This window comes from Macaca nemestrina, chromosome 8 (genome assembly GCF_043159975.1).
Source record: "Macaca nemestrina isolate mMacNem1 chromosome 8, mMacNem.hap1, whole genome shotgun sequence".
NCBI lineage: Eukaryota > Metazoa > Chordata > Mammalia > Primates > Cercopithecidae > Macaca > Macaca nemestrina.
Genome location: NC_092132.1, coordinates 152,187,130 through 152,202,926, shown reverse-complemented (window position 1 = coordinate 152,202,926; position 15,797 = coordinate 152,187,130). Strand labels below are relative to the sequence as shown.

Here is a 15,797-nt window from a genome sequence, read left to right as displayed (position 1 = left end):
AGGCACATGTGCACACACTTAAATATTCGAGGTCGTGAAATCTGGACGCCCATCCTTTCCCTCTCTTCCACTCCAGAGTTTACCACTGTCTTGTTTGAAGTTGGTACATAACATTCTCTTGCCTCTTTTTTCCCTCCCTCCCTCCCTCCCTCCCTCCCTCCCTTCCTTCCTTCCTTCCTCCCTCCCTCCCTTCCTTCCTTCCTTCCTCCCTCCCTCCCTCCTTCCCTCCCTCCCTCCCTCCCTCCTTCCCTCCCTCCCTCCCTCCCTCCTTCCCTCCTTCCTTCCTTCCAGATTCTCGCCGTGTTGCCCAGGCTGGAGTGCAGTGGCAAGATTTTGGCTCACTGTAACCTCCATCTCCTGGGTTTAAGCAATACTCCCGCCTCATTCTCCTGAGTAGCTGGGATTACAGGCGCCTGCCACCACGCCCTACTAATTTTTGTATTTTTAGTACAGACGGGGTTTGTCTGTACAACTGCCAAGTTGGCCAGGCTGGTCTCGAACTCCTGACCTCAGGTGATCTGCCCACCTCGGCCTCCCAAAGTGCTGGGATTACAGGCGTGAGCCACCACGCCCAGCCCTCTTTTTATTTATCTGCCTAAGTAGTTCTATATTTTTCTACTGAGAAATAATTAGGTTGTTTCTAATTTTGATACTGTAAGTAGAATTCAATAGATGTCTTTATTAATACGTCTTTGTGAATATTTATGAGAGTTTGTCAACGTGGAACTGCTGCGTGGAAGAAATGATGCACCAACTTCAGCAGGGACTGGAAGAAATGATGCACCAGCTTCAGCAGGGACTGGAAGAAATGATGCACCAGCTTCAGCAGGGATTGCTGAATTGCTCTCTGGAAAGGCTATGAGGTCTCTCCTGGGGCCCCTGTGTCGCTCTGTGTGCACACAGAGGTCTCTGCGTTCTTGAACACAGCGGACGCATGTGACTCGGCTGACGACTCTGGGATGGCGTTGTCCTTGTCATTGTTTCACTCCGTCATCACGGCTAATGATGTCTGATTTGCTTTGCTTTTCTATGTCGATGACCATCTTGCCTGTAAGTAACAATTTCCTTTCCTTCTTTACGATTCTCATGAGTTTTATTTTTCGTGTTACATTCTCAGGTTAAACGTCCAGTGCGATAGCCGAGAGGAGAGCATTGCAGCAAGCACCCCTGGTGGGTGTTTCTGACGTTTGGCTAGAGTGAGGCTCCTGGTAAGCTTTTGGTGATTCCACTTGTTAGGATAATTGAGTTCCTTCCTGCTCCTAGTGGCTGAGTTGCTTGTGTTCATTTAAAAGTGACAAATAGTTGTTAAATTTCTTCAATATTTTATCAGAGCTACTGCAATACTTATCTTCCTATTTTCTCTTTTAGTCTGGTTAATGTATTAAATTATATTCATGAATACTTTATTGTTAAACCATTGGGCTCACGACATGTGTATAAATAAACGTTGCCGACATATTTGCAAATGTTTTATTGGAAATGTTTGCATTTATCTTTCCTGTAATTAAAGTTCTACCATTTCTGGTTTGGGTATCGATCATGGATTATGTCTGCCTTGAAAGTTTGGTGGAAATCACTTGTAATGTGATCTAGAGCTTTTGTGGTTTGCTTTCATAAAAGGTTATAGGACTAGTTATTTTTATTTATTTTGAGACAATTGTGTATTTTAAAAATGATCATTTTGTATAGGTTTATCCAACTCATTACAATTGTCTGCCAGATTGTATGGAATAAGTCTATTTAGATTTGTAAGAAGGCATAGTGTCTTCCACAGCAGCCGCCCCATTTTGCGTTCCCACAGCGGTGGGTGAGATCTCCTGTTGCTCCACATCCCCGCCAGCAGTGGAGGTTGCCAGGGTCTGGACTTTGGCCCCATTCTAATTGGCGTGTGATGCTGACCTGTCCTTTATGGCCCTAGGATCCTGTGCTCGTCTGTTAGCACATATCGGTCGGCCACATAGCCCAGTGAGCCTGGCCCAGCAGACATTCTCAGCTCTTCCTGCCCTAACCTTCTCTCCTGCGACTGAGGACTTCACGGTCTTTCAAGAATTACAAAAGAAGCAAACAAAAACCAAACCACTGAAGTAACAGTATTTCTAGCTGTTTGTAGGAGGAATTTGTCTACACTATCCTTGTCTGCCATTTTCCTCAAAGGGGAAGCATCGGGAATGTTTATGGGAAAGGGCCGTGTGAATGTGTCTTTCAGTAAGTAACGGTTTTTTGAAGGATGAGGCAGAGGCGTCTTTATTCATACGTCCAGATTCCTTCATGGGTGATGTGGTACTTGCAGCAGTCGAGTTAATTCTGTTTTCTAGGCTGCAGACATGGTTACGAGTAGTAATGTCTGGCATGTGTGTTCTTTAACCCTGATACGTGTCTAAGACGCTCCCCAAAGATGAGCATCAGTTTCCGTATGGAGCTTACTTTTTAAGCTATCAAAGTGTACGTTATTGAACTAGAGGATTCTGCTTGTTAGGTAATTTCCCTTCTACAGTGACAATGCTGTCATTCGAAGGGTTGTCTGTTCCCTGGAGCTGTGCCATTTCTGAAGGGAGAGCTGCGTTTTCTAAGGGGACATGAGACGGAGCAGCATGGAAGACCTGAGAGGAGAGACCTCTGTGATCTTCCCACTTCTTTTTGCCATTCTGCATCTTTTCTGTACTTTGTACGTTACCCCCGCTCCCCTCAACTCAGTTCAGGAGAGGTTCTGGGGACCTGTCCGATGTTAAGCCCCGCTCCCCTCAACTCAGTTCGGGAGAGGTTCTGGGGACCTGTCCGGTGTTAAGCCCCGCTCCCCTCAACTCAGTTCGGGAGAGGTTCTGGGGACCTGTCCGGTGTTAAGCCCCGCTCCCCTCAACTCAGTTCGGGAGAGGTTCTGGGGACCTGTCCGGTGTTATCCCCTGCTCCCCTCAACTCAGTTCGGGAGAGGTTCTGGGGACCTGTCTGAGCATCCTCTGTGCCTCAGGGTGGCAGGATCAAAGCCCCTGGGAGGGGTCAGTCAGACCAGGAGAACCTGGCTGTCAGCTCACTTTTGGTTCCTCATGTAACTGCCACAGAACCACGTGTCTTTGGAATGCCGTCTGCCAAATTTTACTGGGTTTCTCGCCTGAAAAGATCCCTATTTAGAGGACAACACGAAGAAGCTGAAAAGTCTTAGAATTCAAATCGATCTCTACCTGTCCCACTTATCTCATTCATGTCCTGCCCACATGTTGGGCTGGAGAAGATTTATGGTTTTCCTACATGTGCTTTTCCCCCATGTTTTGAATCTATTTTCCTGAGGTTTCATTTCTATCGCCTTTTTTTTTTTTCCCCCGGGAACATACTTCTTTTTGATTTTTATGTTGAAGCCAACTAGCAGCTTTTCTAAGATGATGATGTCTCAAGTTAATCTGATAACGAAAATGGGTTTTTTCCCAAAAATTGTAATCATGGATTCCATTGAGGTCTATCAATATGCTAACACAGACATTGCTTTCTTTACAAATGGCCATTTAAAACATAATTATTCACCCTAAAAACCAGGACATGGTGACCATATGAGGGGATGGATATGTTAATTGGCTTGAGCATGGTAATTACCTCACAGAGTACATGCATATAAAATGTAAAGTTGTTCACCTTAAATATATATGATTTTTATTTTTCAATGATACAATTATACTTCAACAAAGCTGGAAAAATAAGATTTGGTTACTATAACCTCAGCATCAATGTTTCTACCCAATTCATGTGAAGAACACATGATCCCTTAGAAACGTGGGGCACTAACTTTCTCCCTAATACTGTTCATTTTTCTTCTATCCTATTTTCCCTTTATCTGTTTTCTTGTTTACTTTCACATAATTTTTGAAATAATAGGTGCTCTTGTGTATATATATATATTCCATTAAGTGCATCTATTTCAAAAATTGTATAAATATAATTTTATATATTTATAAAAATATATATTATTAATCATATAAAATATATATTTATTATATAAATATATGTTACATATAATATTTGGCTAAATCTTATTATAGTTTGTGAAGATAGAAAATAAAGACCCAATGATAATCCCACAAATGAACTAGATCAGCTGGTCCCAAGTATCTACTGGATAATGGTGCTGACCTGGTGGATGAAAGGTGTTGTATTAGTCCTTTCTCACACTGCTCTCAAAAAATGCCCCAAACTGGGTAATTGATAAAGAAAAGAGGTTTAATTGGCTTATGGTTCCTCAGGCTGTACAGGAAGCATGGCTGGGGAGGCCTCAGGAAACTTGCAATCATGGTGGAAGGTGAAGGGGAAGCAGGCAAGTCCTACATGGCTGGAGCAGGAGGAAGAGAGTGAAGGCAGGGGAGGATGCTACACACTTTTAAACTACCAGCTGCTCTGAGAACTCATTATCACAAGAACAGCAAGGAAAAATCCACCCTGGTGATTCAGTCACCTCCCACCAGGCCCCTCTTCCAACATTAGGGATTACAATTCGATATGAGATTTGGGTGGGGACATTAATACTTAATGTAGCAGACAGAAACTGTATCTTAGTGTATCTCAATGATATTACTCAGTAATTGATAGGAAGTTTGAGCTAAATGATCCATCTCCGAGGGAACTGGAGGGTGTGGTCCTCCAGGGATCCATTGAGTTTTCTGCTCCCTTGAACACTTTTATTCTCGTTGATTTTTGTTGAAAGTGCTTCTCAATCAACATGTCATTTGCCTTCAATTCAGACTCAAATATTCCCCTTAGGTGGCTTTAATTTGTGAGTTCATTATTTACTGTGGAGCTTTAGAAAACAGAAATGCCTTGATATTCAGCCATCTTTCCTCAAATATTTCTGTGACACACATTAAGCACCAAAATGGCATTAACTGAACAGAATTCTATAAATATACAGTCATTTGATCAGCAAGTTGCTTCCCAGAAGTTGTTGCTGTCATATCTGTCATATGTATATTTATTCCAAGAAGAGATCCTGTTATTATAAAATTGTGTAAAAGTAAACAAGACAACTGAGATAAAGGGAAAATACAGAAGAAAAATGAACATTACTAGGGAGAAAGTTAGTGCCCCTTTTATCTGTCTAAAGGATCATGTGTTCTTCACTGGAATTGGGTAGAAACATTGATGCTGAGGTTGTAGTAATCTTATTTTTCCAGCTCTGTTGAGGTATAATTGAAATATAAAAATTGTATATATTTAAGGTTTTGACCATAATAGGTGGTATTTCCCTTAACCTGATTCAAGATTTGCACTCAAGTCAGCTTGTCTTTATTTTCAGTGAAAATTCACTCTTGCCTTGGCAAGGAAGAAATATGATTTAGGTACCCAGCACAAAACAATAATGTAAGTCAGGGAAGTTGGATCTGTGAGAAAACAAAACTTTTCAGTGAAAGCATGTGGATATTCACGTTGACAAGGCTGGCTTTGATCTGGTTGGCTTTGTGACCAGGGCTGCGGGCCCCTTTCGTTGGCCTCGGGCTCCTTACTGTACATTGGGGCTGATGTCACCTTTTCCTCCCATTTCCATGAGGAATGTATGAGATTGCGTTTGTGAAATACTTAACTCGGGGCATGTCACATGACAGGATCCCATAAACATTGCTTTTAAATCATTATCCTGATTGGAGTATCAGATATTCTGTATGTTAGAAGAAACAAGTCACTAGTTGCTAAAAGTGAATGGAAACTTGAGAACTGAAATATTTAGATATAGTTATACTTTTATTTTAGATTCAGGGTATTTGGTTGATGCTTACTACAAGTTTACCTGGGTGTGTGATTGAACTTGCTCCCTATGAAAATAGGAGCAAGAAAGGGAAGAAATGGAAGGAAAGGGTAGGCCAACCAGAGAGGACCTCCTTTGCTCGTGGGAGGTGATGTCCAGCGGTCAGCAGAGCAGAGGGACTCCCGGGAGGGGCTGCACCACTGACAGGCTGGCCATGGAAGCCTTAAGTCACCTCTGTGGTTGGCGTTCATGACTCCATGAGATGGGACCTGTTCTCCCATTCCAACTCTGAGAAACTGGAAGTGGATCAGTTGCATGTCCAGGCACTTCTCTGGGGAAGTGTGTGCTTCCTTGAGCAGGCCTGGGGTTCACCTTGCTCAGTCTCCCATCAGCTCCCTTTTACACAAACACAAAGCCAACTCCATATCACTCGTGTGAGGACTGAAAATGAGGCCACATATCCTCATATCCTTTAACCACAAAACCACCTCCATGCCATAGGAATGGGTTATTGCAGACATTTGCATCGAGGTTGGATAACTTTTTAAAATTAATGCAAATAAAATATATTTCCTTACATGGTACTCTTAACACTGATTTGCTGACCATAGAAATAGAAGAAAAATAATAAATAGTGTTTCTTTTGGTAGACTCTAGTGAAGGGGATTCTCAACAGAACACCTATTACTAACCTGGGAACAAATTAAACCTAAGGGTTATGGAAATCTTTTTCATGGCTACTTTTTTTTTTTTTTTTAACCAGGAAAAGAAAGATTTAAGATAACACTCTTCCCAGATATGAGTAAGCTGAAGATAAAGCCTTAAATATTTTCTTGCCCAACAGGAAAAAAAAAAGATCAGCTGAATCTTGTCTTTTTTTATACTAAAGAGATACTATTGCCGAAGAAGCATATGAGGGTTTAGTGCAGTCCTTGGCACACTGTAGGCATCACCTAAATGTTTGCTGGTGTAGGACCACCTGTCTTATCAGAAAGAAAGCAAAAACAAACAACAGCATCAACAACAAACCACACAGACAGACAAAAATGCTGCTTAGAGGCCCCTAATTCCACTAATGGAAAAATGCGGCAGGAGGAAAGGTGTCAGGAGAGTTACAGAATGAGGCTGCTGGCTTTACCTCCTCCCATCGGTGCACTAAATAAGCATCTACATGTGGAACATTTCCTCTGGGAGAATTCAGAAACTGGCTGAGACACTCCTACACCATGGGTCACTGAGAAAACATCTGCGTCAAAACACGTAGGAAAAGATGAGCCATATCCAGGCACAAGTCCCTCCCCAAGCCCTGCGCAATATAATCAAAAAGGAACCCCCAGCTCCCAACTACTCCTGAGGAGTGAAAGGCTTCAACTACAGATATGGTGCTCCAGCTTTTATGGTTCTCCTGGAGGCTTTGTTTTGTAAGTCACCTAGCTCTAAAAGCAAAAGGGACTGGGCGTTTGTGAGCATTCCTAGACCACAGAGAGCAAAGAGGTGGTTTTAAGGGAGCATTTTGAGGACTTTTCAGTGACAACTCACCCCAGAATTAGTGCAGAGAAGAGACTAAAATGCACGGCTCCCATTTCCTTCCTGGGAGGGGCTTTTCTGCACATACCTGAGGGTCAGGCTTTCACTAGCCTGCATCTGAGAGTCTACAGGGCAGATAAACAAGAGGGGGTGAAGGAGCCTGAACAGGAATTGGTGAACTTTTACATTTTCTTCCCTGGCTCATTCTGGTAATAAATCCAGATTCTCCCTGGAAGTTTCTTTTTTTTTTTTTTTTCCACAGATTGGTTATCCCAACTTTTACGCTCCCACCTGAGGAACTGCCTCCTAAATTGCCTAGCTTTGGAAGCAAAAGGTACCTGGAATTCACAAGTCTCCCTAGATCACAGAGAACAATTGTGTCAGTTTTAAACAGGTGTGCAAGTGTGTCCAGTGGCTACACCACCTAGGATCAGAGTGTGTGGTCTGAATGAGTGTGCAGCCATTTGCCACAGATCCTCTCCCAGGCTTAATTCAGAATAAGTGGGAGATAAACTCCAGCTCTCAGCTTCTCCCTGAGGATCAAAAGTACTGGAGCACACATCTACCACTCCAGCTTTCCCAGCTGTGTCTTGAGGGACCAGCTTCCTTCCTGACTATTGTGGGGTTGACAGGATGTTGCCCACGCCAATCTCATAAGGGCCGTTATGAGCAAACAGAGCAGCTAGACAAGCACAGAGTTTTGAAAGGCACCTAGAATCTCTGATCAGGCTGATTGGTGAGGTCCATCTTCTACAGAAGGCCATTCTGACAAGAATGGGAGAGGTAGTTGTCTTACCCAATGCGCAGAAACCAACATGGAGAGTTGAGGAAAATAAAGAGACAGGGAATTATGTTCCAAATAAAAGAACAAGATATATTTTTAGAAACTGACCCTTATGAAATGGAGATAAGTGATTTGCCCAATAGGGAATTTGAAATAACAGTGATAAAAATGCTAACTGGGGTCAGGAGGGCAATGCATGCACAAAGTGAGAATTTCAACAAAGAGAAAATATTGAAAAGTGCTAAACAGAAATCATAGAGCTAAACAACTGAACTAATATATTCGATAGAGGGCTTCAATAGCAAATGATATCAATCAGAAGAGAGAATCAGCAAACTTGAAGAGAGTGCATTGGAAATCAATCTGAGGAGGAAAAATTAATAAAGAATAAGAGTGGAGATAGCTTAAGGGACCTGTGGGACACCATCAAGTGGATGCACACATTACTGGAGTTCAAGAAGGAGAAGAGAACAGGGCAGGAAGCTGATTCATGAAAATAATGGCTGAACACTTCTGAGACATGGAGAAAGAAAGAGAAACCTCAATCTGAGAAGTCAAACAGCAAGTCAGATGAATACAAAGAGATCCACACTGACACACATTATAATCAAATTGCCAATAGAGGGGGAGAATTTTCAAAGTAGTGGGAAAAAGTGACTTGGTGTGTACAAAGGAACTCTCATAAGACTATAAGGAGAAACTTTGCAGGCTAGAAGTTAGTGTGATGATATAGCCAAACTGATGAAAGAAAAAAATACCTTCTGATCAAGAATAGTACGCTCAGCAATTCTGCCATTCAAAAATGAAAGATAGATAAAGATTTTCTCAGATAAACAAAAGCTAAGAAAGCTTATCACCACTAGACCTGCCTTATAAGAATAGCTTATAGGAGTGGTATAAATTAACACTTTGCAATATTTTAATATTTTTGTTGTTTGGGTGCCATCCAATGTGAAGGCAAGGACAAAGTCTAGAGGTCTTGGAACCAGAAAGTCTTGAGTTTCAAAGACGGCAGCAATGTCAGGTATGAGCCAGTGACTCTCATTTTCTCATCTGCAGGATGGTAAAATTAGCCACTCCAGAGTTTGCCAAGGTTGTTTGCTATGCCCAAGAGGTGGAACTTGATGGTTGCATGAGTAATCTAAGTAAAATGAGGACTTTCCAAGGAAAGGAGGGACTTAGACTCTTATTGTTTGAGCAAAATTATCAATGCATGACAAAGATGTGGTTGTTGCCTAATATTACTTGCAAGGTCAAAGGGATGAAAGAATACATCAAGTACTATCATATCTAATCAAAGACAGAAAAATCCCACCAGGGTAGCAGAGATCTGGGCTAAGTCTCAGCAAGTTTATTTATATTCCCTTCAATGCATTTGGTATCTAGAATAAGAAAAATATTCATGAAAGTGCTTTGTCAAAGTTATGGTATTATTTACATGTCAATTATAACAATTTAATTCATAGTTCCATTGAACAGGTCACTTTTTTGTCAAGTTTCTACAATTTAATAAACGTTTGCACATTATTTGAGAACAGTGGGTTTTTCTGTTATTTTCTGAGTACCTACACTCATTGAGGACCTCTAAGGCTATGCAGTGCCTTGTCCCTGGGAACTGGCTGTAATCATGGGCAGATGCAGTATATTTTGGCATTCTGAGGAATTTCTGCACCTGCCTGTTTAGGATCTAGCCCTGTCACAAAGCCATCCACCATCACCTGGCCATGGCAAGATCTCTCTTTGTTGAATCATTGTCTCTTCTTTTAAATATTTAATGTGTGTGTGTATGTTTTCCATATAAATTTGGTATTTATTATATGCACTGAAACATCACTATTCGTAAAAGGGTCTATGGGATAAGAAACTTTATGTGTTTTTGTTCTTGATTTTAAATAGCTTTCAGAATCTTTTCTTCTGGTTACTTCATATCCCACCTGGCAGAACATTTTAGGATTATGAGTTTAATTAAAACACAGTGCAACACCATATACTGCCTGGAACAATTAACCTAATCAGTTTCACAATTGATACTTTATAATTATCTCTCTCATGTTTATAACAGTCTTTCTGAAAGGCTACTTTATCTTATTTCTTTAACATGAGACCTGATGAGACCCAATTTGCAAGGGCTTATTTGGTCGAGGAGTTAAAAACAAGTAAAACATCCTTTCAGGTGAGAAAAGGAAATTCTAAAACTGTAAAACACGAGCTGAACACAAGCATTAGAATGTCCAGCACGCATGGCGACTGAAACATTAATTTTCAGTGGAGTGAGGTCTGGTTTGTCCTGTACACAGGCACAGCAACTTGAAGATAGGTGCTTATGTCAAAATTAGCCAAAACTGCAAAGAAATTCACTGCATGCTCTCAGTTCCTCCCACAGCATGCAGACAGTGCCACTTCCTGGATAAGCCACATGTAGTTTTCTGATCTCTCCCTCCCACAGTCTCAGTGAAAAGTGCTCTCCTGAGCCCAGAGCTTCATTGTCCCCAACAGAAATTTCAGGAAGCAGACATTTGCAAAACTCCCTTGAAGCTGGGACTTCCCCACCATTATTTTCCCCTTGCCTTTTCCTTCTAGTGGCCCAGGGAACTGCGGGGGTGGGGGGGTGGGGAAGGGAGGCCAGTGGTCTCCTCCTTTTGCTGACCTCCTGAGACTGGTTAACCCACCAGCCCCTCCCCAACCAGGGGACAACCTGCAGCCTTTCTTCTTCCTTCCTCCTCCAGTCACGGGCTTACATGGTGTCCTGCTTTGGAACAGGTGTTTATAGCGTCAATTATTTGCCTCATTTGACCTTATCCACCATGTTGCTGTTTGAGGCATTTTATCATTTATTCCTCATAACAAAGCCCGTCTCTCTGGTTGGGAGGCAGATATGTGAAAAATCAAGGAGGTAACATGCTAAGAGGGGTGTCACAGCAGAGGTACAGAGTAGAGCCTCAGAAGCAAGGATGTAGGGGCGGTAACCTAGAGGCAGGCTGGCAGGGGAGACCCACCAGCCATTTACTTTGATGTGTTCTGTGAACAGTGACGTGGTTTGCATGAAAAAGGGAAAGGGTAACTAGAAGAGGGGAAATGTTGGCGCAGGTTTAGTATTTAGGAAATGCATTTAAATTTACACAAAGGATACAGTTATCCCCACATAATAAAAGGTTGGCTTTTGTGAGGCAAAGTGAACATTAGAACTTGGTTCATTTTTCCACGGTTGGCCCAAGGCTTCATTCAGCAAACAAGCAGATGCTCTCCAGAAAGTTTCCCTGACCTATCGTTCATTCATTCACCTGCTGTTTTCCCAAATCAGAGGGCCAATAGCTTCCCTACTGTCTCCAATGGTTACTGGAACATCTCGTATCTTATTTTTAGTAGGATGGTAGGAAAATTGTTATATAGTGATCTTGTGAAGAGAGAATATCCTCAATTATTCTATTTGGTAGGCAGGATTTATTTGTTTCTGGGTAGAGTGGACTGTTTCTAGGATCGCCTAAAACATTTTTGTCTGTCTCCATGTCATCAACATCTCATTGGCTGGTGGAGTGAAATAAATTCAAGTTCATTGATTGCTGCTCTAATCGGCTGATTTTATTTAAGTTCCAAATACTGAGAGTTCAGTACAAAATATTCAATCCCTGTTTGCTCCAACCACAATGTGTTTCAGTGATGAAAATGATCTAAGCCGATTATTTACTCATGACAGTGTCGTGATCAGTGCCAGAGCCCTGACGTAAAATGATCTCGCTTCTCTCTAACTTCGCTTCCTTAGGGTGAGACAGTGGCTCTTCTGCAGTCTGACTTCGCTTCCTTATTTGTGAGGTTGAGGCAGTAGCTCTTCCACAGGGTTGATTATGAGATTAAATAACTATCTTGCCCACCTTCACCGAGGAAAGTTGGGGCAGGTGTGATGTGGAACCTGATGGCTATCCAACCGGGTCTTTGAATGGCATGGACCTCACCAGTTGTGGATTTTCAAACTTCATCAATTTCAGATTTAATGGGTACTTTGTTTTACATCCTCAGACTGAACTCTGCTTCAAACATTTCTGGGAAATTGTGACTTACCCTACTGGTGGAGTGTCATCTTCATTCCATTTTTAATAGGCAGAAATTTTTTCTCCAAAGGCAGATACTGATTTCTTTTAAATTCAGTTCCTTAAGCATAATTTTGTCAGCTTCTTTACCTGCTGCGAAAAGTCCTTTCCTAGGCCAGGTGCGGCACTTGGAAATCTGTAATCCCAGCACTTTGGGAGGCTGAGGCAGGAGGATCACTCCAGCTCAGGAGTTTAAGCTCTGCCTGAGCAAAATAGCAAGATCCTATCTTAGAAAAAATACTTTAGAACAGTATTTTTGATTCTGAAGGTGATGTTTGTCTTCTTGAAAATGTTAGTGGTTGTGAGAGATGAGCCTTTGTGTAGTGCTGTCATTGTGTCTGTTTCTCAGAGCGCAAGGGTGATAGAGCTTTGTCTCCAGAACAGCGATGGTCCTGGTTGTGAGGGATAATGAAGAACTGCTGAGTGTTGGACGTTTTGTGCCGACAGGTGGCAGTGACCAAGAGAGGAAAGGGTGTGGCTGACGACTTTAGCTGGAAATTGTGCAACTGGCAGAAAGGATCCTTGCACACAGCAGGTGTCCTGCCCAGTTCCAACGGAGATAACACACCCGTCAATGTTCTTTCCCAATGACATTTATATTTATGTGTCTTATGAAACTCAATAGTCTATAAATACTCTTAAATTTGGGAGTAATGTTTTTAGAACTCGAGTTCTGTAACACTCCAGCCTATGAGGGACTCCCTGCTTGGCCTCAGAACTCCGAGATAATCATCGTTTTAAAACCAAAAGCCTCTTCCTCCTGTGTCATTTTTGCAACTCAGTATAATTGTTGTTCCTTAAATTAAGAATAATTTTGTCAGCTGCTTTATCTGCTTAACAGCTGCTTTCCTAGGCCAGGTGCGGTGACTCACCCCTGTAATCCCGGCACTTTGGGAGGCTGAGGCACGAGGCTCAGGAGTTTAAGCTCAGCCTGAGCAAAATAGCAAGATCATATCTTAGAAAAAATACTTAGTTTAGAACAATATTTAAAATCAAGTTTTATTCATGGAATCTGTGTCAAAAGTATGTGAAAGTGGAGAAAAGAGAAAAAGAAGGCAGCGAGAAGTGTGTGTATGTTCATCATTATTAGAGTCCATGTTTTATTTCATGCACATTGAATTTGCCCTGTATATTTCATTAGTTTTCAGTATTTACACATACAGCACCTATTTCTACATTATTAATATATTTTGTTTAAAAATCTCCTGTACTTTATTTAAATTTACCATTGATTATATCTACTATGCCGACAAATATTAAATCATTTGATAGAAACAGCTAATGAGTGTGCTATAATATTCTACTATAAATTAAAATTAATGTACCATTATCAATGTACCGAAAGTTGTAGATGTTTAGCTTATATTGTGGAGAGTGGGTTAAAAACCATCCCGGTCACTCTCTGCTCCGCCTCCAGTCTCAGATGCCATATTCGTGTTCCTGTCTTCCAAATGCAAGGCTGGTATATCACGAAGGTGTCCATTGAGGAGTCTTACAATAGATCAGAAAGTAGGCTTTTGGCTCATCCTGATTCACATGAGTCTTGTTGAAATCCTAGTTCTTGGTTTAAACAGATGTTAACATGTGAGACATCCTGGGTGTGAGGACTTGACATTGTCTCCCTTATATCCCCAGCAGCAGCGTGGTATAACTACTGAACATGTGTTAGGAATTAATGAATTAACTTCCTTTTACTTCAGCATGAAGCAAACCAATAATTGAGCCTCTATAAATTTCCATATGCTTATGTGTTTCACAGCATTTTATAGGGAAATTTTAAGGACACATTACATGTCAGCCTCATATTTGCTTTACATTTATTTGCATGTCTAATGCTTCATTTAACATTTCTTTTTATAGAACATATGTGTTGACCTTTTTTTTACATTTTTAGGACATTGAGAGTAGTAAGTGCTTATTGTAAAAAAAAAATTTGGAGAGTGATAAAAATTAATTTCCTGCTTAATTTTATTCCAACTCTCTCTCTTGTACTCTCTTCCTCAACTCTCAAACTTGGTAACCAATGGTAAAATTTGGTTTATTTTTTTTCAACTTAGGTGTAGATGATTAATAACATCTTAAATATTCTATTATCTATCATCTATCTAATCTACTATCTATCCATCTATCTATCCATTATCCATCCATCCATCCATCTATTCATCCATCCTTTCATCTATCTATCTACTATCTATCATCTATCTATCTATATCAGCTATAATCTATTATTCAACCGCCCAGTCAGTCAATCTGTGCTCTCCCTCATTTCAAAACTGTTTAGAGGAAAATTTACAAATGATGTATGTAGTACAGTAACATAAGGCATAGGAAAGTTAAGTCAAAGAGAAAACGAAGATGGACAGTTAAGTAAAAAACTGAGCACACAGAAGCAAGTGCCCTGGTAAGATCCTACACAGTGACTAACGATGAAAACAGATTTGCTTCTGAGCTCGGTAGCATCCAAAGACAATACAGGACATGAGCAGGTATGAAGGAAAAGCTGAAGGGGTCCTGTGTGCTGAGTGCTTGGATGGTTTGGGGAGTGCAACAAAAGGAAAAGTAGGTTTGATCTTGGCAAACTCAGAATATGTTTAATTAAAATTTTTTTAAAAACCAGTAAAACTGGCGGACTGGATTCCCTTGAACCACATTCCCGGTGTCCAAAAGTACGTATTGAATGAAATGTCAGCTCCAGAAGCATGAAATAAAAGTGAAAAGTGACATATTTTCCACAGCTCATTTGATGTGGTGTTAGTGCTAGCAGTTCTTTTAGCTGTTTTACAAATACTTGTTAATGTCCTCTTTGTTCTTATATATAATCTTTTTAGGTTTAAAATCAAGTTTTATTCATGGAACACCTTGTGCTTAATCTTTGTACATCATCCACAGGTGCCACAGGGACATCTGTGCAAAAATGCGTGGCTACAGTGCACGTCGGCAGGCAGGCTATGTGCAAAAATGCATGGCTACAGTGCACGTCGGCAGGCAGGCTATGGCAGTGGTGCTGGAGGCTTATTACCCGGGGTGTCACGGTTAATGATGTCCCCACAGTGCTGAACAGAAAGGATTTCATACCCCACATGTGCGGGGTGAAATATCACAAAACCAAACCCCACCAAACAAACTCAAGCTCTCAAAGTGCACAGCTCGGCAAAATCTACACGCATCACGTACATCCTCAAGGTTGGTGATGATTCAACTGACTTTGAGAAAGATTTGAAGCCTTTGATGAAACACATATCCAGGAAAGGAAGAGTGTGTGTCTCTTGGCACCACAGTGGCTGCTACCCCCATGGGTTATGACTGGCGTGACTTCAAAACTGCAGCAGATTATCTGGAGGGACGTCCCTCTCTCTACCTCCTCTTTGAGGGTTTTCTCACCCTCTGAAATGCTCAAGATTCCCACAGGCTGCGGGAATCCAAGGAAACCCTCCTGACCCCGGCATGTGCTGGGGAGACCATTGGGATGAGCACAAGCCACAGGTTTCTGCTTCCCTCAGTTCATAATGGGCCAGGGCTGGGAACCCTGGAAACCCCATCTTCCTGATGGAGAGCCTGCAAGAGCTGCCATGGATGGGGAACCTCGATGTCCTTGCTGCCACCTTGGCCAGCTTCCCTCCTGGATCCTGTGGGTACAATGTTTCTTGTTGACTTCTTTATGCTAAGGCAGCTCCTGCTGGAC

The 15,797-nt window shown here is 41.6% G+C and overlaps 1 long non-coding RNA gene across 1 annotated transcript in view; it reads left to right on the top strand.

The window, feature by feature from the left end:
* Positions 1-281: 281 nt before the first annotated feature.
* The window catches only part of LOC105491889 (uncharacterized), a 46,030-nt gene continuing 30,514 nt past the window's right edge, over positions 282-15,797 (top strand). The window contains exon 1 of the long non-coding RNA XR_011607313.1: positions 282-1,208. This is a non-coding gene — a long non-coding RNA (uncharacterized lncRNA). The remainder of the gene's footprint in view (positions 1,209-15,797) is intronic.